The sequence below is a fragment of the Heterodontus francisci genome, chromosome 36, assembly GCF_036365525.1.
Source record: "Heterodontus francisci isolate sHetFra1 chromosome 36, sHetFra1.hap1, whole genome shotgun sequence".
Classification (NCBI taxonomy): domain Eukaryota; kingdom Metazoa; phylum Chordata; class Chondrichthyes; order Heterodontiformes; family Heterodontidae; genus Heterodontus; species Heterodontus francisci.
The window spans coordinates 43,013,632-43,038,347 of NC_090406.1; the positions used below are offsets into that span (position 1 = coordinate 43,013,632).

A 24,716-nucleotide genomic window follows, 5' to 3' on the forward strand; every position below is an offset into this window, starting at 1 on the left:
AAATAAATTGAGAGTTTCTGCCTCCACCACTATTCACAAAGCTACTGTATTTTTCATAGTATTTAAAAGCAAGTAATATCAATTAATTAAAAAATAAGTGGAAGTTGAACTTCTATTAAATTCTTGTTGGAAATTCCTGCTTTTAGAAGGAACTGGTAGTGCGCAAATAGGCAAGAGGATCTCGTATAGTATCATGTGCTTAGCATGAAAACATACAAAAACAATGTATTCACATTCCCTGCACCTGGAATTAAAGTCACAGCCATTTGTTCCCCTTTGAATACAAGACACTATAGATATTGTTCTGACTGGAATAGCCTTATTAGAGTCAGAGTCGTACAGCATAGAAACAGGCCCTTCGGCCCACCGCGTCCATGCCGACCATAATGCCTATCTATACTAATCCCACCTGTCTGCATTAATTCCATATCCCTCTATGCCTTGCTCATTGAAGTACCTGTCCAGATGCCTCTTAAATGTTGCTACTGTTCCTGTCTCCACCACCTCCTCAGGCAGCTCATTCCAGATACCCACTATTCTTTGTGTGAAAAATTTACCCCTTTGATCCCCTTTAAACCTCCTCCCTCTCACCTTAAATCTATGCCCTCTAGTTTTAGTCACCCCTACCATGGGAGAGAGACTCTGGCTATCTACCCTATCTATGCCTCTCATAAATTTATATACCTCTATCATGTCCCCTCTCAGCCTCCTTTGCTCCAGGCAAAACAGACCCAGCCTATCCAATCTCTCTTTATAACTCAAGCCCTCCAAACCAGGCAACATCCTTGTGAATCTTTTCTGCACCCTCTCTAACTTAATCACATCTTTCCTGTAGTGCAGCGACCAGAACTGCACACTGTACTCCAAATGCGGCCTAACCAACATTATGTACAACTGTAACATGACGTCCCAACTCTTGTACTCAATGCCTCGGCCGATGAAGGCAGGCATGCCATACGCCTTCTGCACCACCCTGTTCACCTGTGTTGCCACTTTCAGGGAACGATGTACTTGCACCCCAAGGTGTCTCTGCTGAAGAACACTCCATACACTCTATTCTTCATGCTTAGTGTGCGGTCAGTGCATGTGTTACAAATACTAAACAAGCCAATGCACCACACAACACAGAGGCAGCAGGAACACACACACACTCACTCACTCAGAGGGACTTGCAGAATTTGAAGAGTTCGCCATTCAGTCCCTCAATCCTTGTTTTGCCATTCAATTAAATCATGGCTGATCTGTACCTTGACGCCATTCACCTGCCTTGGTTCCATATTCCTTCTTACCCTTATCCAACAAAAATCTGTGCATCTCAAATTTAAAATTAATTGAGCTAGCATCTACTGCTTTTTGTGGGAGAAAGTTCCACACCTCTACCATCTTCGACATCCCCACCAGTGGAAAAAGTTTCGAACTAACCTATCAATTCCTTTCAAAACCTCAAATCACCCCTTAAACCTTCTATATTCCAAAGAGTACAAGTCTAGTTTATGTAATCTTTCCTCATAATTTAACTGTTGGAGCCCTGGTAACATTCTAGTAAAACTGTGCTGCACTTCTTCCAAGGCAAATACATCCTAAGGTATGGTGCCCAGTAGTGAACATGGTACATAAGGTGGGGCCTAACCAGTGATTTATAAAGGTTTAGCACAAGTTCCTTTCTAAAGTGCGGTGCACAGAATAACATCCGTCAGGCCTCTAACAGTCCTGCTACTCACTTACAGCTAGAAATGACAGTTTCCTGTGCTCGCTGACCTACACTGGCTCCCAACTCAGCAATTCCTCAAAGTTAAAATTCTCATCTTTGTGTTTGATAGCTTCTCCCCATTTCTGGAACCTCCTCCAGCCTTACAACATCCCTGAAAATCCCTGATTTTCTTTGACCCATCTTTGGCAGCCATGCCTTCAGCCATCTAAGTCCTAAAATCTGGAATTTCCTCCCTAAACCTCGCCACACCTCTCCTTCAAGACACTCCTCTCTACATCTTTAACCAAGATTTTGGTCGCCTCTTCTAATATCGCCCGATATGGCTCAATGTCAAAATCTGCCTGATTATGCTTCTGTGAAGCCTCTTGGGACATTTTATTATGTTAAAAGTGCTAAAATAGAATCATAGAACTGTTACAGCACAGAAGGATGCCATGCAGCTCATCCCGTCCATGCCAGCTCTCTGTAAGGGCTACTTGGCTAGTCACGCTCCCCTGCCTTTTCCCTGTAGCCCTGGAAAATCTCTCTCTTCGGGTGCTTATCCAGTTCCCTTTTAAAAGCCACAATTGAATCTGCCTCCACCACACTCTCAGGCAGTGCATTCCAGATCCTAAGCACAAGCTGCATAAAAAAAGTTTTTCATCATGTCGTCTCTGGTTCTTTTGCCAATCACCTTAATTGGTGTCATCTGGTTTTGACCTTTCCACCAATGGTTTCTCCCTACCTGCTCTGTCCAGACCCCTCATGATTTTGAACACCCCTTTCAAACCTCCTCTCCAACTTCTCTTCTGAGAGAACAGTCATAGCTTCACCAGAAGTCTCTCATTCCCAGTACCATTCTCGTAACTCTTTTCTGCACCCTCTCCGATGCCTGCACATCTTTCCTGAAGTGTGGTGCCCTGAATTGGGCACAATACTCCAGTTGAGGCCGAACCAGCATTTTATAAAGGTTCGTCGTAACTTCCTTGCTTTTGTACTCTATGCCTCTGTTTATAAAGCCCAGGATCCCATATGCCTCATTAACTGCTTTCTCAACCTGCCCTGCCACCTTCAACGATTTTTGCACTTACACCCCCAGGTCCCTCTGCTCCTGCACTCCCTTTAGAATTGCATCCTTTATTTTATAAATAATACAAGGTGCTGTTCAGTGATTACTTTAAGCCTTGGAGATGGTCTCTCTTGATGAGCCTTAAAAGTTAGCTTTAGCTTCTCAACTCATTTTTAATTTTTTTAAAAAATAAAGATTGCAAATGGGAACAACTCTTCAGGTTGTATCTGTGCAACATTATATCTGGTACAGTGCAGAACCACGACAGGAATCCAGTAGAGTGAGTTATCAGAAATAAATACTCTTGGCATTTGTGCTGTTTTGGAAACAAGAACCTCACTGCATAGACACAAACAATTTAAAACTTCAGTTAGCTTCTGGATTCAATTACAGCAACACAGAAAACTAGGATTGGGAACACAAACTGAAATGAGTGAGAAATAAAACAACAGATATTGGGAAGAAACTCTTTACTCAAAGGGTAATAAATGCTTGGAGTATCTTGCCAGATGCAGTAATGGAAGCAAAAACATTAGGAATACTCCAAATGCAACTGGATGCTATAATGAGAGGAATCAACTTCTATAGGTTGAATTGCCATTTTCTCATTTTCTAAAGCAAAATTTATACTTCATAGCTGGCATCTCATTGCCACACACTGGATGATACAGGCATTGATTGTCCACACTACATTGGGCAGCTCACAACACAAGGTAATCAGATAGTATGTTTCGCTATGGCTCATAAATAGGAAGGAGCTGCAGTTTACTTCAAACTGAAACACAGCAAATTTAATTTGCAATAGCAAGACATTTCAGTCATTACCTGCATCAATTTCACTGGCACCCAATGTCCCCACACTCAGACAAGAGTTATGGACAATTACAAGCTTCACTGATGCCTCCTTTACACGACAGAGTTATATCTGATGGTAAAATCAATATGTTATTTAAATTACTTGAACCTTTAACTACAGCCTTGGAACAGGGTTTAAATTCAGTGTCAGTTGCACAAGAGGTATGAAAGAACCCAGTTAAATTATCAGACATTTCATTAACCGCACCAAGTGATTTACAATATTAACAGCGCCACTTGCTATTACCATCCCTAATTTAGGGTGAAACTTTAGTGTTTCTCATCCAGTCTATTGTTCTTCATTTATGTTCATCAGCAGCCTAACCTGCAATGCAACATGCACTGAACAACAGTAGGAGACATGTCTGTGCCATCTACACCATATATATTTATTACAAACTTCCCATACCTCACAGTACTGAAATCATATTATGGTATCACATTCCAACTTCAGCACTGGAATTATTTTTCCTTCGATAACTCATTTGCAGAGAATGTTCAAAGTAAACACATTCCAAAACAGGATCACACAATGCCATATCCCAGTCACATGCCAAAACCATAAAGGAACACAACGTACCCTTAAAAACCTTTCATCCTTTTTCATTTCAACCCAAAGATTTACTTAATTAACTGCATTTAATGACAGCTTCAGGCTCTGGCAGTCACAAAAATGTGAAGATCACTTTTGACTATGTTAAGTAAAACTAACAACTTTGGTGTCATATTTAACCCCGAGATGAGTTTCCTACCACATATCGGCACCATCACAAAGACAGCCCCCAGCTCCATAACATTGCCGGACTCTGCCCCTGCATCAGCTCATCTGCTGCTGGAATGCTCATTCGTGCCTTCGTTATCTCTAGACTTAACTATTCCAACACTCTCCTGGCTGGCCGCCCACATTCGATCCTCTGTAAACTTGAGGTCACCCATGCTGCCTGAGCCCTCACACCAAGTCCTGCTCACCAATCAGCCCTGTGTTCACTGATGTACACTGGCTCCCTGTTGAGCAACACCTTATGAATATACGAATTAGGAGGAGGCCACTCGGCCCTTCGAGCCTGCTCCACCATTCAATAAGTTCATGGCTGAACTGATTACTCCACATTTCCACCTACCCCTGATAACCTTCCACCCCCTTGCTTAAGAATCTATCTACCTCTGCCTTAAAAATATACAAAGACTCTGCTTCCACTGTCTTTTGAGGAAGAGAATTCCAAAGACACTCAACCCTCATGAGAAATTTCTCATCTCTGTCTTCAATGGGCGACCCCTTATTTTTAAATAGTGACCCCTAGTTCTAGATTCTCCCACAGGGGGAAACATCCTTTCCACATCCATCCTGTCAAAACTCCTCAAGATCTTATATGTTTCAATCAAGTCACCTCTTACTCTTCTAAATTACAGCGAATACAAGCCTAGCCTGTCCAATCTTTCCTCGTAAGACAGCCCAACCAGTCTAGGTATTAGTCTAGTAAACCTTCTCTGCACTGCCTCCAACACATTTACATCCTTCCTTAAATAAGGAGACCAGTACTGTACACAGTACTCCAGACCTTGATTTTAAAATTCTAATTCTTATTTTCAAATCCCTCCATGGCTTCACCCTTCCCTCTCTCTGAAATCTCCTCCAGCCCTACAACCTGCCAAAATATCTGCACTCCTGTAATTCTGGGTTGTGCATCCCTGATTTTAACCGCTCCACAATTGGTGAATGTACCTTCAGCTGTCTAGGGCCCAAGTTCTGGAATTCTCTCCCTAAAAGGTATGACAGTACATAGGCAATGGATAGTCTTTAAAGAAATATTACATAGTTTACAACAACTATACATTCTTTCAAGGCACAAAAACTCCAAAAGTAAAGACAGTCAACCGTGGATAATAAAGGAAGTTAAGGATTGTATAAGATTAAGAGAAAGGGCCTATAAAGTTGCCAGAAATAGTAGTAAACCTGAAGATTGGGAGGATTTTAGAATAAAGGAGGATCAAGAAACTCAATAAAGAGAATAGAATATGAATGCAAGCTAGCAAAAAATATAAAAACAGACTGTGAAAGCTTCTACAGGTACATAAAAAGAAAACGTTTGGCGAAGCCTAATGTGGGTCCATTACAGGCAGTCAGGAGAATTTATAATGCGGAATAGAGAAATGGCAGAGAAGCTAAATGCTTACTTTGTGTCTGTCTTCACTGAGGAAGATATAAGAAATCTCCCAGAATTAGAGATCCAAGTGATTATGGGGAATGAGGAACTGAAGGAAATTAGTATTAGTAGGAAGGTTGTATCGGAGAAATTAATGGGACTAAAGGTTGATAAGTCCCCAGGACCTGTTATTATACACCCCAGAGTGTTGAAAGAGGTAGCTATGGAGCTAGTGGATGCATTGATCATCTTCCAAAATTTTATAGATTCTGGAGTGGTTCCTGTAGATTGGAAAGTCGCAAATGTCACCCCACTGTTTAAGAAGGGAGGGAGACAGAAAACAGGGAATTACAGACCTGTTAGCCTTACATCAGTAGTAGGGAAAATGCTTGAATCGATTCTAAAGCATGTGATAAATGGACACTTGGTTAATAATGATCTGATTGGGCATAGTCAACATGGATTTATGAATGGGAAATCATGTTTGACGAATCTGTTGGGAGTTTTTTGAGGATGTTATTAACAAAATTGATGAAGGGGAGTTGGTGGACATAGTATACTTTGATTTTCAGAAGGCTTTTGATAAAGTCTCCCACAGGAGGTTGGTTAGCAAAATTAAAGCACATGGGATAGGAGGTAATATACTGGCATGGATTAAGGATTGGTTAACAGCAGAAAGTAGGAATAAACGGGTAATTTTCACGTTGGCAGGCTGTGACTAGTGGTGTACTGCAGGGATCAGTGCTTGGGCCCCAGCTGTTCACAATATATATCAATGATTTGGATATGGGGACCAAATGTAGTATCTCCAAGTTTGCAGATGACAAAACTAGGTGGGAATGTGTGTTGTGAGGAAGATGCGAAGCGGCTTCAAGGGGATTTGGGCAGACTTAGTAAGTGGGCGATAACGTGGCAGATGGAATATAATGTGGAAAAACATGAGGTTATCCACTTTGGTAGGAGGAACAGATGTGCAGAGTATTTCTTAAATGGTAACAGATTAGAAAGTGTAGATGTACAAAGTGACCTGGGTGTCTTGTCAATAAGTCACTGAAAGCTAACATGCAGGTGCAGCAAGCAATTAGGAAGGCTAACGGTATGTTAGCCTTTATCACAAGAAGATTTGAGTGCAGGAGTGGTGAAGTCTTGTTTCAATTGTACATAACCTTGGTTAGACCACACTTGGAGTACTGTGTGTAGTTTTGGTCCCTTACCTCAGGAAGGATATTATTACCATAGAGGGAGTGCAACGAAGGTTCACCAGACTTGTTTCCCGGGATGGCGGGACAGCCTTATGAAGAGAGATTGGGGAAACTGGGCCTGTATTCTCTAGAGTTTCGAAGAATGAGGGGTGATCTCTTGAAATCTACAAAATACTTAAAGGGATAGACAGGGTAGATGCAGCTAAGATGTTTCCCTTGGTTGCGGAGTCTAGAACCAGGGAACACAATTTCAAAATAAGGGGGAAGCCACTTAGGTCAGAGATGAGGAGAAATTTCTTTACTCAGAGGGTTGTGAATCTTTGGAATTCTCTACCCCAGAGGGCTGTGGAAGCTCAGTCATTGAGTATGTTTAAAGCAGAGATTGACAGATTTCTAAATACAAATGGACATAAAGGGATATGGGGATAGTGTGGGAAAAAGGCATTGAAGTGGATGATCAGCCATGATCATACTGAATGGCAGGGCAGGCTCGATGGGCTGAATAGCCTACTCCTGCTCCTACGTTCCTATGTAAACCTCTCTGCCTCTCCATCTCCCTTTTCTCCTTTAAGACACTCCTTAAAACCTACCTCTGACCAAGCTTTTGGCTATTTGCCTTCTGTGGTTCAGTATCAAAATTTTGCTTTATAACACTCTTGTGAAGTGCCTTCATGTTGCTTTTGCAACATATTGGTACACAGTCCAGATAATTCATTGTTTAATAAAGTTGGGGAACTGAATTCTAAAGCAGACAGCAACGTATCGTGCTGTATCCACATGCACGCACAGATCCCCACTTCCAGGGGTATTTTTTTTTTTAGAGATACAGCACTGAAACAGGCCCTTCGGCCCACCGAGTCTGTGCCGACCATCAACCACCCACTTATACTAATCCTACACTAATCCCAGGTTCCTACTACATCCCCACCTGTCCCTCTATTTCCCTACCATCTACCTATACTAGGGGCAATTTTATAATGGCCAATTAACCTATCAACCTGCAAGTCTTTGGCATGTGGGAGGAAACCCATGCACACACAGGGAGAACTTGCAAACTCCACACAGGCAGTACCCAGAATCGAACCCGGGTCCCTGGAGCTGTGAGGCTGCGGTGCTAACCACTGCGCCGCCCATTCATTGCAAATTCATGAATATGTATAAATTTCTGTGTAAAACAGCACATTCCAACCCATACAAAAGCAAAACACTGCAGATGCTGGTAATCTGAAATAAAAACAGAAACGCTGAAAATACTCAGCAGGTCTGGCAGCATCTGTGAAGAAAGAAAGAGAGCCAACGCCTCAGGTCAATTGCAATATGCATGTACAAATAAAAAAAGCACAGATGTTCGCTCACTAGCTAGCTGATATTGTGCTAAGCCACCAGGACCAGAAAGTTTCACTCCTCAATCAGTTCCAGGATAACTGATCTCAGCTGGGGCAGCACTAGCAGGAGCTGCACCCCTCGGTAAGGGGAAATAGCTAAATTAGCCAGAGGGGGGAAAACCCTGTAAATGTTCATAGATCCGCATTCTGGAAGCTGAACCCGGAGCCAGTGCTACCTGCGCCTTGAGAGGTTCAACAATGCCTCAAACTCTGATCATCTAACAGCTCCAAGTAATAGTCTAGTAACATATTTCTCCTAATAGGGAGATCTGGGCATAGGAAAGAAGAGTATTATGCATCAACTAGAGATGAATTTTAACTCAGATACTGTACAGCTCACTTGGTGAAACTCCACACTGGCTCACTGTTTTTACGCATCCAGGCTGAAGCTCGTCAATTTTATGCGAATGCTAAAGCCAATGAAAAGATTTTGTGCCACCTCCAAAATAAACTGGAAGGAAAGGCTTGCCTCATCGCACCTTTTAAAAGCAATGACTACTGTTACATGGGCAAGCACCACAGTCATTTTGCATACAGCAAGGTCCGACAAACAGCAATGAGATGAATGACTATTTGATGGAAGAATATTGACCAGGAAACTGGGGGAAATGCCCCTGCCCTCCTTCAAACTGTAGTATGGGATCTGAACATCAACCTGAAGCAGAACGAACCATGATTTAATGAGGTCACTGAGAGAGTCTAACCAGCAAACAGTCTAAAGATTAAAAGTTCTTCCTCTGGCTCATGAACTATCTTGTAACTCTTTTGTCTAAGTTTTTCCTCAACATGCATAGACTCAGCTTGCAACAGTGTAGCACAGCAAAGTCACAGCTTTATTAGCACTGTTTTGTTATTTTTAATGTACCGTTCCTGGAAGAATTGAAAGGGGAGTTTTACCTACTTGACTGCTCAACATTACCTCAGTTTTAGAAGGGAAGGTAACTGCACACTTACCTGTAGTATGTTGAACTGAGTTACAGCCATTTTATTTTGGTCTCCTTTGCTGAAAATGGAGACTTGCAGTAGACTACCACACTACCAATTCTCTCAACCTCTCCACTGCCTCTGAATTGTCACATTGCTTGCCTGGCATCTAGTACTGGATCAGCAGAAACTTCCTGCATTATTCTAGACATAAACTCTGTTTGACTGCCATCAACTCCATCCCTCTCCCCAGCAACTGTGAGGCTGAATGAGGCCATTTGCAACTTAAGCATCCTATTTGACCTGGAGATGAGATTCCAGCCACATATCCACTCCATCGCCAAGACGGCCCACTTCCACCTGGGTAACCTCACCTGTCTGTCACTGCATCAGCTCATCTGCTGCTGAAACCCTCACTTACACCTTTGCTGCCTCGAGACTTGACTATTCCAATGCACTCCTGACCAGCCTCACATCTTCCCATAAATTTGAACTCATGCAAAACTCTGCTGCCCATCTCCTAACCTAATTGGTTTCCAGTTGCGCAACATTCCAATTTTAAAATTCTTCATTTGTGTTTTCAAATCCCTCCATGGCCTTTCCCCTCCCTAACCATGTAACCTCCGCTAGATCGGCAACCCAGAGATCTCCAAGTTTCTCCAACTCTGGCGCATCCCTAATTTTCATCATTCTATCATTGGCAGCCATTTCTTCAGCTGCCTGGGCCCGAAGCTCTGGAATTCCCTCCATAAACCTCTGTACACTTCTCTCTTCCTTTACGATGCTCCTTAAAAGCTACCTCTTTAACCAAGCTTTTGTTCATCTACCAAACATTGCCTTACGCAGCTTGGTATCAAATTTTGTTTGACAGTAAAATATTCTAAGGGATTTCACAGGAATACTATGTTAAAGGTGCTATATAAATACAAGTTGTTCTGCAGGCGATATCAGCCCTCAGTGCCTCACCCAATCTTCACTAAGTTTGGGGATTTTGTTCATGTGGATACCACAGCTGAGTCCAACCCAATCACCACCCCATATCCACTTCATGGAGAGCATTTATTAACTCTTGTGATTGGCACACCCCACTGTTCTTCCCCTCATTGTAGAAGCACTAAGGCCAACAATATTTCTCCACTGCTCTCCCAGATGAGATTAGCTAATTGCTGCTGCAGACTTTGAGGTATTGTTCAAGTTCCAGGGATATCAGCAACTCTGATACCATGGCCATTCTTTATACGAGCAAAGTGTTACTGGCTAGTCAACAATGGCAGTTATCACAGCCAATTCCCATTCGATCCTTGCACAATGTCCACACTTTCGAGGAAGTGTCACTAAATGGCAAACAGCATGAACCCAGACTAATTTTCCCCTCCTTAGCCTAGAGACAGTGGATCAATAGTACCAAGCCCACCACAATAAGAGCTTTAATGCTTTAAGTGCAGAGCTAAATAGCTCTGGTACACTAAACATAATGAATTTCTGTAGCTACAACAGCATGTTACACAGGATAATACAAAACACAAAGAATTAATGGAGAACATCCTGGTATCCATTGCCTTCACACCAGACATAATATTACACACCTTGAACTTAAAATGAATCGCTAAATAAAACCTAACCAGTTTCAACAAAATCTCTGATTTGATAAATATAGCTACATATTTTTAAATAAATTAAAATTAATCTGAACAAAGCCCAAGTTATTTTGATGCATTTAAGACATGATAACTATAATCTTTGAGGACAATGAAACATCCATTAGTATTTCTACCAGTTCATGAATAATACCCAGCCCATGTGTGCATCACATCTTAGGCTCTGGAGGCATTTTAGATCCCCACATTCCACACAGATTCCTGTGGCTATTTTAAATTTACTTGACAAAAACACAACCCTGTTCTCTCCCGAGTAACCCAAGCCCAGGTCAGAATTCTCCTCATTCTAATTCTCCAAAGACTGGTATTATTCAATATAAATGAACGATAAATATATATTTAACAAACAGCCCACTCTCCCCGCTAGTTCTGATACACCTCCAGCTTCTGACAGTACACAGCCAGGTACTGAAAGCTGCCCGGGGTACTGAGAAACTGGGAGTCCTGGGCTCCTCCTCACCTCCCCATCCTCTCTGGCTCCACACTCATTGTTCAGCTGAAGGAGGAGAGAATCACTGCTTTACCAGGAGTGACCTGGGTCACTCAGAGCTTCCCGGGGTGTCTGTGCTCTCCTGTCCCTGGTCCATGCGCGGCACAGTAAGGCTAGAAAAGGTTATCAACGTCCTTACCCCCGACACAGCCCGAAACACCCCAACTCCTACTCACCATGGTCAGAATCCCAACCCTGCCACCGCAACCGGGAGGAACTGACGTCACACGCTCAACCCGCCTCCTCACCATCCGATTGGCTGCGCCGCACGTCAATCACCTGATCAGCATTCCGGAGGGTGACGTCAGACGTTAACTCGGCTCCACCTCCTCCGCTTCTGATTGGACGAATTTCAAGTCAATCATCGATCACAATTACGTCAGACGTTAATTGCGAGCCCATCTCTTCTATAAATAAAAGCAAAATACTGCGGATGCTGGAGACCTGCTGAGTGATTCCAGCATTTCTTGTTTTTATTTCTTCTCTCTTCTAATTGGGCGCAACTGGGAAAATAGAACTACGTGATTGGTCGGTTATGATGTCACAATGTGGCTTTAGAGCAGGAATTATGTCAAAGTAGTACAGGGCTGTGTTCTCGCACCTACACTGTCTGGGATCTTCTTCTCCCTGTTGCTCTCACATGCATTCAAGTCCTCAGAAGAAGGAATTTTCCTCCACTCAAGATCAGGTGGCAGGTTGTTCAACCTTGCCCGTCTAAAAGCGAAGAGCAAAGTATGGAAAGTCCTCATCAGGGAGCTCCTCTTTGCTGACGATGCTGCATTAACATCTCACACTGAAGAGTGTCTGCAGAGACTCATCGACATGTTTGCGGCTGCCTGCAATGAATTTGGCCTAAGCATCAGCCTCAGGAAAAGGAACATCATGGGGCAGGATTTCAGAAATACCTCATCTATCAATATCGGCGACCACGCTCTGGAAGTGGTTCAAGAGTTCACCTACCTAGGCTCAACTATCACCAGTAACCTGTCTCTCGATGCAGAATTAAACAAGCGCATGGGAAAGGCTTCCACTGCTATGTCCAGACTGGCCAAGAGAGTGTGGGAAAATGGCGCACTGACACAGAACACAAAAGTCCAAGTGTATCAAGCCTGTGTCCTCAGTACCTTGCTCTACGGCAGCGAGGCCTGGACAACGTACGTCAGCCAAGAGCGACATCTCAATTCATTCCATCTTCGCTGCCTCCGGAGAATCCTTGGCATCAGGTGGCAGGACCGTATCTCCAACACAGAAGTCCTCGAGGAGGCCAACATCCCCAGCATCTACACCCTACTAAGCCAGCGGCGCCTGAGATGGCTTGGCCATGTGAGCCGCATGGAAGATGGCAGGATCTCCAAGGACACATTGTACAGCGAGCTTGTCACTGGTACCAGACCCACCGGCCGTCCATGGCTCCGCTTTAAAGACGTCTGCAAAAGCGACATAAAGTCCTGTGACATTGATCACAAGTCGTGGACGTCAGTTGCCAGCGATCGCCAGAGCTGGTGGGCAACCATAAAGGCGGGGCTAAAGCGTGGCGAGTTGAAGAGACTTAGCAGTTGGCAGGAAAAAAGACAGAAGCGCAAGGAAAGAGCCAACTGTGTAACAGCCCTGACAACCAATTTTATCTACAGCGCCTGTGGAAGAGTCTGTCACTCTAGAATTGGCCTTTATAGCCACTCCAGGCGCTGCTTCACAAACCACTGACCACCTCCAGGCGCTTACCCATTGTCTCTCGAGACAAGGAGGCCAAAGAAGAAGTAGTTTAGGGCCTTGGCCCTGAACCTCACTGCTGCTTTAGAACTGCAGCTGGATGTGAGCTTGAGGAGAGACAGAGTGGGCAAGGGCATAAACCAGGGCAACTGTTGTGGTAGAAAATCTAGAAAAGCTGCAGCCACGTAGGCTGGTCAAGGCCTGTGGAGAAGAGAGAGGTTAAAGTCTGGGGTGTGAACTGAACTGGAAACATATACAAGCTTTTTCATAGGGTCAGAATACAGGGGAGGGGAGGAGAAAGTATCTCCAACATTATTTTTGTTCTAGAATCCCAGCATTTTCAGTTTTTTAAAATTTAGATCTGGTGTAGCATTGGAGGTAAAATTACATACCTCACTGACACTGAAAAATAGAGCTATCTTTACGACCATTTATTCATTATTTTACAAAACTTGCACACTATGCCCATAACTACTGATTCCGTCCCAAAACTTCATATCCCAGTTCTAAAACTTGACCCGCTACAATGGATTTGTAGTATTTACCTACGATTTAAGTACTTTATTTATTTATTTATTCTTTTCTCTTCCTACAATTTACATAATGATAAACCATATCTCTTGTTCTGGTTACCTACTTTGGAGGATCCTAGGGAGCTTTTTTCTACTGTTGAGTCTCCAATGACCAACGCCATGCTGCTTTGGTTCCAAACAGGTGACCATTTGCCATGCTTGACTGAATACAATATCTAGGCACTGCATAAATACCTGATCCTTGCCCTGACCCAAACATTTGTCCCCTTCAGTGACCAAAGAAAATCCAAATGCAGCTTGCTCACAATTTTCACTTAATAGCTTAAATTATGTGACAACAGTTTGCATTTACACAGCACCTTTAATGTAGAAAAAAGTTACAGGTAACTTCACAGAGGAAAGAAGTAGAAAACAGCTCCCTAGGATGCTCCAAGCTAAGTAAGTGGAACAAAAGATATCTTTTATAATTAAGTAAATTCTAGAAAAATGTAGGTTTTAGGAGGTGAGAAGAATAAATAAATAACAACTTAAGTAAATAAGGAGTAAGAATGAATGCTGCGCCAAAGAAGAAAGGGTGACCAAAAGGTTGATCAATAATGTGGGTTTTAAGGAGGGCCTTGAGAGGGAGGGGGTTGGGGATAGAGTTTAGGCAGGAATTGTGGAGCATGTGATTTTGGCATCTGAAGAGCTCAGATGGCAATAGCAGGGCAAAGGAAGCAGGGAAATGCATGTAGTCAGCCAGAGGAACAGAGAGCTGAGGGGAGGATTGTAAAAAGATTTGCATTTATATAGCGCCTTTCACAACCTCAGGATGCCCCAAAACACTTTACAGCCAATGAAATACTTTTGAAGTGCAGTCACTGTTGTAATAAATGGCTCGAGTAGGTTACAGAGTTACAGTTTCTTTTGCCCTACAACCATGTGATACTGGAAGTGTGACACCTTAACATGTGACTGTTATAACTTGGGCTTCTTTCCAGCTCTCTTTATATATGTTCATTTATTAGCAATTCCCTTTTATCAACATATGTTGTATCAAAGGTTACAAAGACTGCCTATCATCTCAAAGGCAGAATGCTGTAAAAAGCTGCAGTACCACCAAGTCCCTACTGGTGGAAAGAATGTGATGGTACCGCAGCTCTGTAAAATACACAATAGGAAAAAAGAACTTTACATCCCAGTAAAGGTTGTAGAATTACATAAAATATACACCACAGAAACAGGCCACTTGGCCCATCCGGTTCCTGACAGTGTTTATGCTTCACCCGAGCCTCCTTCCACCCATCCTCACCCAACCGTATCAGCATAATCTTCTATTCCTTTCTCCCTCATGTGCTTATCTAACTTCCCTTAAAGGCATCTATGCTATTCGCCTCAACAACTCCTTGTGGTAGCAAGTTCTACAGTCTAACCAGTCTCTGGGTAAAGCTCTTTCTCCAGAAGTTTTATTAGATTCATTACTGACCTTGTGACCCCAAGTTTTGATCTCCCCAACATTTGGAAACAGGTTAACTACATCAACCCTATCTAAACTCTTCATAATCATCCCTCAGCCTATTTTTCAGAAAAACAGAAAAGCCTCAGCCTGTACAATTTTCCCTGATAGACATAATCCCCCAGTTCTGCTAACACCCTTGTAAATCTTTTTTGCACTTTCTCCAGTGCCTCTATATCCATTTTATATAATGGAGGCCAGTACTGTGCACAGTACTCTAAGTGTGGTCTAACCAAGCTTTGGAAACCAATGAGTTAGTTTTGAAGTGCTGATATTCCACAGGCAAGCACATCAGTCAGTTTGTTGCACAGTAAGGTTCCACAATCAGCAAATGAGTGAATGACCTGACCAGATCAACTGATTTTGGTGATGTTGGTTGGGGGAAGAATGTTTACCAAGAGACCAGGATAACTTATCGTTGCTCTCTGAATAGTGCCACGGCAGATTTTCCCATCCACTGCAGAAGGCAAACAGGGTTTCAGATTAACATCTCACTCAAAAGACAACATTCTCTGAGATACCACAACCTGCTCACTCAGAAGTGACAACACCACCAGCTGAACCAGCCAGCAAGCTGCAGTGATTTATTTCAAAAAAAGTAACATCTCATAATATGCTGCATATTTAATCCGATTAAATGGGAACAGGCCAAGCATGATTTGACTTTTGCTGTCAATTTATCTTCACTATTGTCAACCTTGGCTCAGTACACTCTTCCTGTGAGTTACAAGGTTGTGGGTTTAAGCTTCTCTTCAGGGACTTGAGTACATAATCTTTGCTGACACTCCAGGGCCATATTAAGAGAGTACTGCACTGTTGGGGATGCCATTTTTTGGATGAGACATTAAACTAAGTCAATATGAAAGATCCCATGCAACTATTTGAAGAGCAGAGGCGTTCCCTCAGGTGTTCTGGCCAATATTTATCACTAAACAAACACTTAAAACCAATTAATAAAAGCAAAATACAGCAGATGCTGGAAATCTGAAATAAAACCAAAAAAGTGCTGGAAATTCTTAGCAGGTCTGTCAGCATCTGTGCTTCTCTCTCGCCACAGATCCTGTGAGTATTTCCAGCACTTTTTTGGTTTTATACCTGAAACAAATTATCTGGTTCTTTATTCCATTCTGTTTGTAGGATCTTGCTGTGCACAAATTGCCTGCTTAGCTTCCCTACATTACAACAGTGACTACACTTCAAAAGTGCTTAATTGGCTGTGAAACACTTTGAGATGTCCGCAGGTCATGAAAAGTGCTGGAGAAATGCAAGTTCTTTATTGTATGGGTTGCAAAAACCTTATTTGTCTTATTCCAGCCGTATTTTACCACCATGAGATATTTTGAGTGTACGGCTTTTCTCTCAGCTTAGCTTTGGCATTGAAAAGACTGCATTGGGTTTGATTGCTTTATTGAGTGTGTAGCTGAGCCATACAGACTATGAGAGTTCTGGTCTCTGGCCTGAGTTGAGGTAGCTGACCTTACTTGCGTCTCTTGAATTAGCTTAAGTGTCTTGGAGGGGAACAGTCAGCTCGGGCAGGAGTATAAAGTATAGGCTATGGGCCAAATGAGGCACATGAGCCCTAACAAACCAGCACACACACAAGCGTAAGCAGCTCAGCTCTCTTTCTGCTTTAATTTCTTATTTGGTGCTTTGTCCTGTTTGGTAAAGTCTGTTCTTAATGCTTATTGGCGAATAAAACCAAAATCAGAGCAACAAGATCTAACAATTTCTGCAGCTTCACTGCAATGCAACTTAATTGGAACATTAAACCAAATGGAGTTAATATGATGGTGGGCCCCCAATGCATGAAGCCCACCCCCAGGGTGCAAAGGCCTAGGACTTACAACATACCAGCAGTGAGTGGAAATGGGACTCAGAAATAAAAGCTCAAGTTATGTACCAAGCTCATAGTTTGAGTACTATTTAAATGAGGTACCTGCCCCATACTATATTTGGAGTGCTTGAACAGCACTCCAAATGAGCACTGGGGAGACTGCCATACTTAAAAACTACCTGGGGCCCCTGCCCTTTGCTTCCTGGTACAAATGACCTCTCATTAGGTGTAGCTCCAACACCCCCAACTGGGAAAGTGCCTGCACAATGGGCAGACAGCAGCCCTTCACCAACAAATGCAGTCCTGTTGTTTCCAGCACATCACGAGACAGGCCTACATCATCATAGAATCTTATAGCATAAAAGGAGGCCATCTGGCTTGTTGTACCTTTGCCAGTTCTTTTAGAGCTGTCCAATTTAGTCTCAGTTTTTTTACTCAAAACCCTACAAATTGGTTATCTTCAAGTACATGTCCAATTGCCTTTTGAAAGTTACTATGAAATCTGATTTTACCACTCTTTCAGGTAGTGCATTCCAGATCTTAAGAACCCTCTGTGAGCAGAAATTTCTCCATCTTGTTTGCAAGTTCTCCCTGTGTCTGCGTGGGTTTCCTCCGGGTGCTCCGGTTTCCTCCCACATGCCAAAGACTTGCAGGTTGATAGGTTAATTGGCCATTATAAATTGCCCCTAGTATAGGTAGGTGGTAGGGAAATATAGGGACAGGTGGGGATGTGGTAGTAATGTGGGATTAGTGTAGGATTAGTATAAATGGGTGGTTGATGGTCGGCACAGACTCGGTGGGCCGAAGGGCCTGTTTCAGTGCTGTATCTCTAAACTAAACTAAACTTTCCCCTCTAGTGCTTTTGCCAATTATTTAAATTTACAACCTCTGGGTTACCCTAGGTAGCAGAGATCATAATATTTTACATTCAGTTTGAGGGAGTATTTTAAACTTAAATAAGGGCAATTATGAGGGCATGAAAGCTGAGCTAGCTAAAGTGAACTGGCAAATCAGGTTAAGAGATAGGTCAATAGAGATGCAGTGGCAGACATTTCAGGGGACATTTCAGAATACACAGAATAGATACATTTCAACAAGAAAGAAAAATTCCAAGGGTGGGACCCACCATCCGTGGTTAACTAAAACAGTTTTAAAGATAGTATCAAACTTAACGAAAAAGCCTAAATTGCGCAAAGATGGGAGGCAGTTCAGAAGATTGGACAGTGTTAGGACCAGGTGAGAAAGGTGTCTAAAGATCTGTTAATGTCTTCACCTGGTCTTATTGTAACAGGGTTTATTTTTAAACACACTGTGTTTTGAGTTCCCCCTTTGTGAATCCTTGTTCACAGCTTTCCAATTATAAGGTAAAGAAATGAACATAAACAGGCTTTCTCAGGTTTAAAGAAGGAAAGTGAAATTTATTAAACCTTAAGCTTTAGCTCTAATATGAGGTTAACGCACACGGATATACGATGCACCCATGCTAGCATGCTCATGCTATACACACATGCAAATAGGGACAGAAAAGAGGAGAGGAAAATATAGTAGAGAGGGGTTTGAGGCAATATCAGAAGAGTTTCTTGTTTACTGTGCATCAAGCTCACTTGATTGTAGGTAGTCTTGCTGTTCATCGGGGTCCAGTGTTCTTCTTAAACATTGTTCACGTAGGAGACTTTTCTCTCTTGGTGTTCATATGTCTTCAATGGTTTCCGATGCTGGTGTGAGCAAGATGAGAGCTGACAGGAGAGAGATGTTCTCAAACCAGGAGCCAGGAGCTTTCTGAGTTCAAATCCTCTGTTGGAAGTTCAAATTCAAAAACACCAACAGTCAGTCAGTCATGTCACCAAAACTGGTCTGACCACTTCTTCTGTTATTCGGCTATCTTAGTAGTTAACCTAGAATGCTTTAATGTCTGGTAATCAAAAGTCCATTGTTGGTTGAATGTGTCAGGGCATGGTCCTTTGTCCCTTGTTCCAACACTGCCCGTTACCATGCAAATGTCTTTCCAGTCAGGGACTTGCAATTTTAAGTTTTAATGTTCATGTGGCGAAATAACGTGTGCCTCAGTCTTGGCAGGTGGGGGGCTTGCCTGACAACAGAATATAAAAACAGCAAAGAATGACTAAAAGATTGATAAGGAAGGTAAAATTAGAGTACGAGAGAAAACTAGCTAGAAATATAAAGACAAATAGTAAGAGTTTCTATAGATATTTTAAAAAGAAAAGAGTTAACAAAGTGAGCATTGGTCCTATAGAAAGTGAGTCTGGGGAATTAATAATGGATAATAAGGAGATGGCAGATGAATTGAACAGATATTTTGCATCGGTCTTCACTATTGAGGATACAAGTACCATCCCAGTATTAGCTGTAAATCAAGAAATGGAAGGGAGGGAGGAACCCAAGAAAATTACAATCACCAGGGAAGTGGTACTGAACAAATTGTTGGAGCTGTGGGCTGACAAGTCCCCAGGTCCTGATGGACTTCATCCTAGGGTGTTAAAAGAAGTGGCTAGCGAGATAGTTGATGTGTTAGTTTTAATTTTCCAAAATTCCCTAGATTTGGGGAAGGTTCTGTTAGATTGGAAAATAGTGAATGTAACTTTATTCAATAAGGGAGGGAGACAGAAAGCAGGAAACTACAGGTCAGTTAGCTTAACATCTGTCTTAGGAAAAATGTTAGAGGCTATTATTAAAGACGGTAGAGCAGGGCATTTAGAAAAATTCAAGTTAATCAGGCAGAGTCAACATGGTTTTGTGAAAAGGAAATCGTGTTTAACCAATTTATTGGAGTTCTTTGAGGGAGTTACTTGCACTGTGGATAAAGGCAAATCGGTGGATGTATTGTACTTAGATTTCCAGAAGGCATTTGATAAGGGTGCCACATCAAAGGTTATTACAGAAAATAAAATCTCATGGTGTAGGGGTAACATATTGGCGTGGATAGAAGATTGGCTAGCTAACAGGAAACAGAGAGTAGGCATAAATGGGTCATTTTCTGATTGGCAAGATGTAACAAGTGGTGTGCCATAGGCATCTGTGCTGGGGCCTCAACTTTTTACAATTTATATAAATGACTTAGATGAAGGGACCGGTTGCTAAATTTGCTGATGACATAAGAGGACATAAGGGGGCTACAAAGGATTATAGATAGGTTAAGTGAGTGGGCAAAGACCTGGCAAATGGAGTATAATGTGGAAAAGTATGAAATTGTCCACATTGGCAGGAAGAATAAAAAAGAAGCATATTATCTAAATGGTGAGAGATTGCAGAGCTCTGAGATGCAGAGGGATCTGGGTGTCCTAGTGCATGAATTGCAAAAGGTTAGTATGCTAGTACAGCACGTAATTAGGAAAGCTAATAGAATAGAATCGTGAGGGGAATTGAATACAAAAGTAGGGAGGTTATGCTTCAGCTATACAGGGCATTAGTGAGACCACTTCTGTAGTACTGTGTACAGTACTGGTCTCCTTATTTAAGGAAGGATGTAAATGCATTGGAGGTAGTACAGAGAAGGTTTACTAGACTAATACTTGGAATGGGCAGGTTGTCTTACGAGGAAAGATTGGACAGGCTAGGCTTGTATCCGCTGGAATTGAGAAGAGTAAGAGGCAACTTGATTGAAACATATAAGATCCTGAGGGGTCTTGACAGGGTGGATGTGGAAAGGATGTTTCCCCTTGTGGGAGAATCTAGAACTAGGGGTCACTGTTTAAAAATAAGGGGTCACCCATTTGAGACAGAGATGAGGAGAAATTCTTTCTCTCAGAGAGTTGTGAGTCTTTGGAATTCTCTTCCTCAAAAGGTGGGGGGAGCAGAGTCTTTGAATATTTTTAAGGCAGAGGTAGATAGATTCTTGATAAGTAAGGGGGTGGAAGGTTATCAGGGGTAGGTGGAAATGTGAGTAATCAGTTCAGCCATGAATTTATTGAATGGCAGAGCAGGCTCGAAGGGCCGAATGGCCTACTCATTCGTATGTTTGTATGTTGGTACCAACCTGTCTGAGGAAATCTCTATTTGCTCTAGCAAACCCCTTAAAATTCTGAATACCTTTATTAGGTCTCACCTTAGCATTATCAGCTGTAAGGAGAACAATGCCAGTTTCTCCAATCTCTCCACATTACTGAAGTCCCTCATCCTGGTAAACTTCCTCTACCCTCTCCAAGGACTTAACATCCTTCCTAAAGTGTGGTGCCCAGAATTGTATGCAATAATCCAGTCTAGGTCAAACATAGAAAATTTACAGCACAGAGATTTGTATAGCTTCAGCATGACTTCATTGTTTCTGTATTCAATGCCCCTATTTACAAAGCCAAGTATCTCGTATGCTTTCTTAACCAGCTTGTAAACTTGCCCTGTCGCCTTCAAAGATTTGTGAATATGCCAGGGTCCCTCTGTTCTTGCACCCCACTCAAAATAGGACCATTTAGATTCTACTGCATCTCTATTGTTTCTCACCAAGTCCATCACTTCAGACTTAACTGCATTAAATGTCATCTGCTGTGTGTCTGCCCATTTCACCAGTCTATGTCCTTCTGAAGTCTGTTACTGCCATGTTCACGATTTACTATTTTACCAAGCTTTGTTATGTCCGCAAACTTCAAAGTTGTACTCACAATAGCCAAGTCTGGGTCATTTATATATAACAAAGAAATGGTTCTAATAATGGCACCCAGGGGACTCCACCATACTTTTCTTCAGTCTGAGAAACATCCAGTATATGCTATTCTCTGCCTCGTCTCTCCTTGCCAATTTCACCGTGTTATCACCGTACATTTAATACCACATGCTTCTATTTTCCAAGTAAGTCAGTTATGCGATACATTATCAAATGCCTTTTCAAAGTCCATATATACTGCATCACCTTCATCAACCCTCTCTATTCATCAAAAAACTCAATCAAGTTTGCTAGACACTTTCTGCCTTTGACAAATCTGTGCTGGCTGTCCCTTATCAGCCCATGCTTCTCCAAGTGAGAATTCATTTTGTCCCTGACAATGGTCTCTAATAGTTTTGCCAGCAATGACATTACACTTATTGGCCTTTAGTTACCAGGTTTATCCCTCCTCTTTTTTTGAACAGTGGTGTAACATTTGCAATCCTCCAGTCCTCTGGCACCACTTGCATATCCAAGGAAAGATTGTTTTTAATTGTTGGATGCATTCACCTTCAAATGATGAGTTAACTTTATATTACGGGTGGCAGAATTTCAGGAATTGAAAGCAAACATCAAGCATCGACATTATTGGTGGTCTTGCATCTGGAGTTTAGCGCACATCCATCATTACATAGAAATTACAAGATAGCCCAGTCAGTCTATGTTGTTTATACCCCCTACTAACACTGTTGCCTATCCTGTTCCCATATGTGACCTATTCTTAAATGTTGACATGACCTCTGCTCCAATTACCGATGCTGGTAATACACTCGTGACTCTCTGTGGAAAAATAGTTTCTCCAGCTCTGTGCTAAATCTCTTGCTTTTAACACCAAAATCCCTTTGCCACATCATTCCGTTTACCAAAGTATAATTATTCCTTTTGACAATTTCCAGTTTCCTGGTCCTAACTGCCTCCTCTTCACTATGACGTCCCATCTCTCTACACTTCCATCCCCCACCAGAACAGTTTGAGGGCTCTCCGCTTCTTCCGTGAACAGAGGCCCAACTAGTCCCCATCCACCACCACGCTCCTCCGCCTGGTCGAACTTGTTCCCACATTGAACTGTTCTCCTTCAACTCCAGTCACTTCCTTCAAGTAAAAGGTACCCACATGGGTCCTAGTTATGCCTGTCGTTTTGTGGGATATGTTGAACATTCCTTGTTCCAGTCCTACTCAGGCCCCCTCCCCCAACTCTTTTTCTGGTACATTGATGACTGTATCGGTGCCGTTTCCTGCTCCAGCCCAGAACTAGAAAACTTTATCAACTTTGCTTCCCATTTCCACACAACTCTCACCTTTACATGATCCATCTCTGACATTTTCCTTCCCTTCCTCGACTTCTCTGTCTCCATCTCTGGGATAGGCTATCTACTAATATTCATTATAAGCCCACCGACTCCCACAGCTACCTCTTCACACCCTGCCTCCTTTAGGGACTCCATTCCATTCTCCCAGTTTCTCTGTCTCCGACGCATCTGCTCTGATGATGCAACCTTCCACGACAGCGCTTCTCATATGTCTTCCTTTTTCCTCAACCGAGGATTCCCCCCCACTGTGGTTGACAGGGCGCTGAACCGTGTCCGGTCCATTTCCCGCACCTCTACCCTCACCCCTTCCTCCCAGAACCGCTACAGAGCTGCCCTTGTTCTCACTTTCCATCCCATCAGCCTCCATATCCAAAGGATCCGCCATTTCTGCCACATTCAGCATGATGCCACTACCAAACGTATCTTCCCCTCCCGTCAGCATTCCGAAGGGATTGTTCCCTTCGTGACACCCTCATCCACTCCTCCATTACCCCCACCACCTAGTCCCCTTCCCAGGACACCTTCCCCTGTAACCGCAGGAGGTGTAATACCTGCCCATTTACCTCCTCTCTCCTCACTATCCAAGGCCCCAAACACTCCTTTCAGGTGAAGCAGCAATTTACTTTTACTTCTTTCAATTTAGTATATTGTATTCGCTGCTCACAATGTGGTCTCCTCCACACTGGGGAGACCAAACGCAGATTGGGTGACCGCTTTGCGGAAGACCTCTGCTCAGTCTGTAAGCATGACCCCGAGCTTCTGATTGCTGGCCATTTCAACAACCCCCCAACCCCTGCTCTCATGCTCACATCTCTGTCCTGGGATTGCTGCAGTGTTCCAACGAACATCCACGCAAGCTCGAGGAACAGCACCTCATTTACCGACTAGGCACGCTACAGTCTGACGGACTGAACATTGAGTTCAATAATTTCAGAGCATGACGGGCCCCCCCTTTTTATTTTTAGTTATTTTTTTCTTTTTTAATTGTTTATTTTATTCTGGTTTGTTTCTACTGTGCCTACCCACTGTTTTTTTTCATGTTTGTGCTTGGGGCCAGGGCGGTTCATTTTACTGTCAATTAACACTCTGCCTGTACTAACGCTTTGTCTTTCACCATGTTCCATGACCTTCTGGTCATTTATCCTCTGTGACCTTGTCCTATCAACACCTCTTTTGTTATCTCATGCCCCACTTGCTTAAAACTTATTACATTTCTAATATTTGTCAGTTCTGATGAAGGGTCACTGACCTGAAACGTTAACTCTGCTTCTCTCTCCATAGATGCTGCCCAAACCTGCTGAGTATTTCCAGCATTTCTGGTTTTTATTTCAGAGAGCAGGTTATATTAGACTTGGGTTTGTGTAACGTGACAGGATTAATTAATGACCTCTGAGTAAAGGCACCTCTAGGTAGCAGCAACCCCAATATGATTGAATTTTACATCCAGTTTGAAAGAGAGAGGAGTGGGTCTAAGACTAGTATTTTAAACGTAAATAAGGGCAACGATGTGGGCATGAAAGCTGAGCTAGCTAAAGTGTACTGTGTTACTAGGCTAGGAGATAGATCAATAGAGAAGCAGTGGCAAACATTTAAGGGGATATTTCAGCATACTCAGATTAAGTATATTCCTACTATAACGAAAAATTCTAAGGGGCGGACCCACCATTCTTGATTAACTAAAGAAGTTAAGGCAAACATCAAACTTAAGGAAAAAACATATAATTGTGCAAAGGTGAGTGGCAGGTCAGATGATTGGTCAGAAT

General features: G+C 42.7%; 1 protein-coding gene across 5 annotated transcripts in view; it reads right to left on the bottom strand.

Moving 5' to 3' along the window:
• Positions 1 to 11,664, bottom strand: part of dapk3 (death-associated protein kinase 3) — a 41,091-nt gene extending 29,427 nt beyond the window's left edge. Inside the window, exons 1-2 of one of the 5 annotated variants that reach the window (XM_068016596.1) lie at positions 11,594 to 11,634; positions 3,585 to 3,684 (exon numbers count right to left, since the gene is read on the bottom strand). The gene's annotated coding sequence lies outside the window, so the exon portion shown is untranslated. The other 4 variants (XM_068016598.1, XM_068016601.1, XM_068016599.1 and 1 more) reach the window with 4 other exon arrangements.
• Positions 11,665 to 24,716: the final 13,052 nt, after the last annotated feature.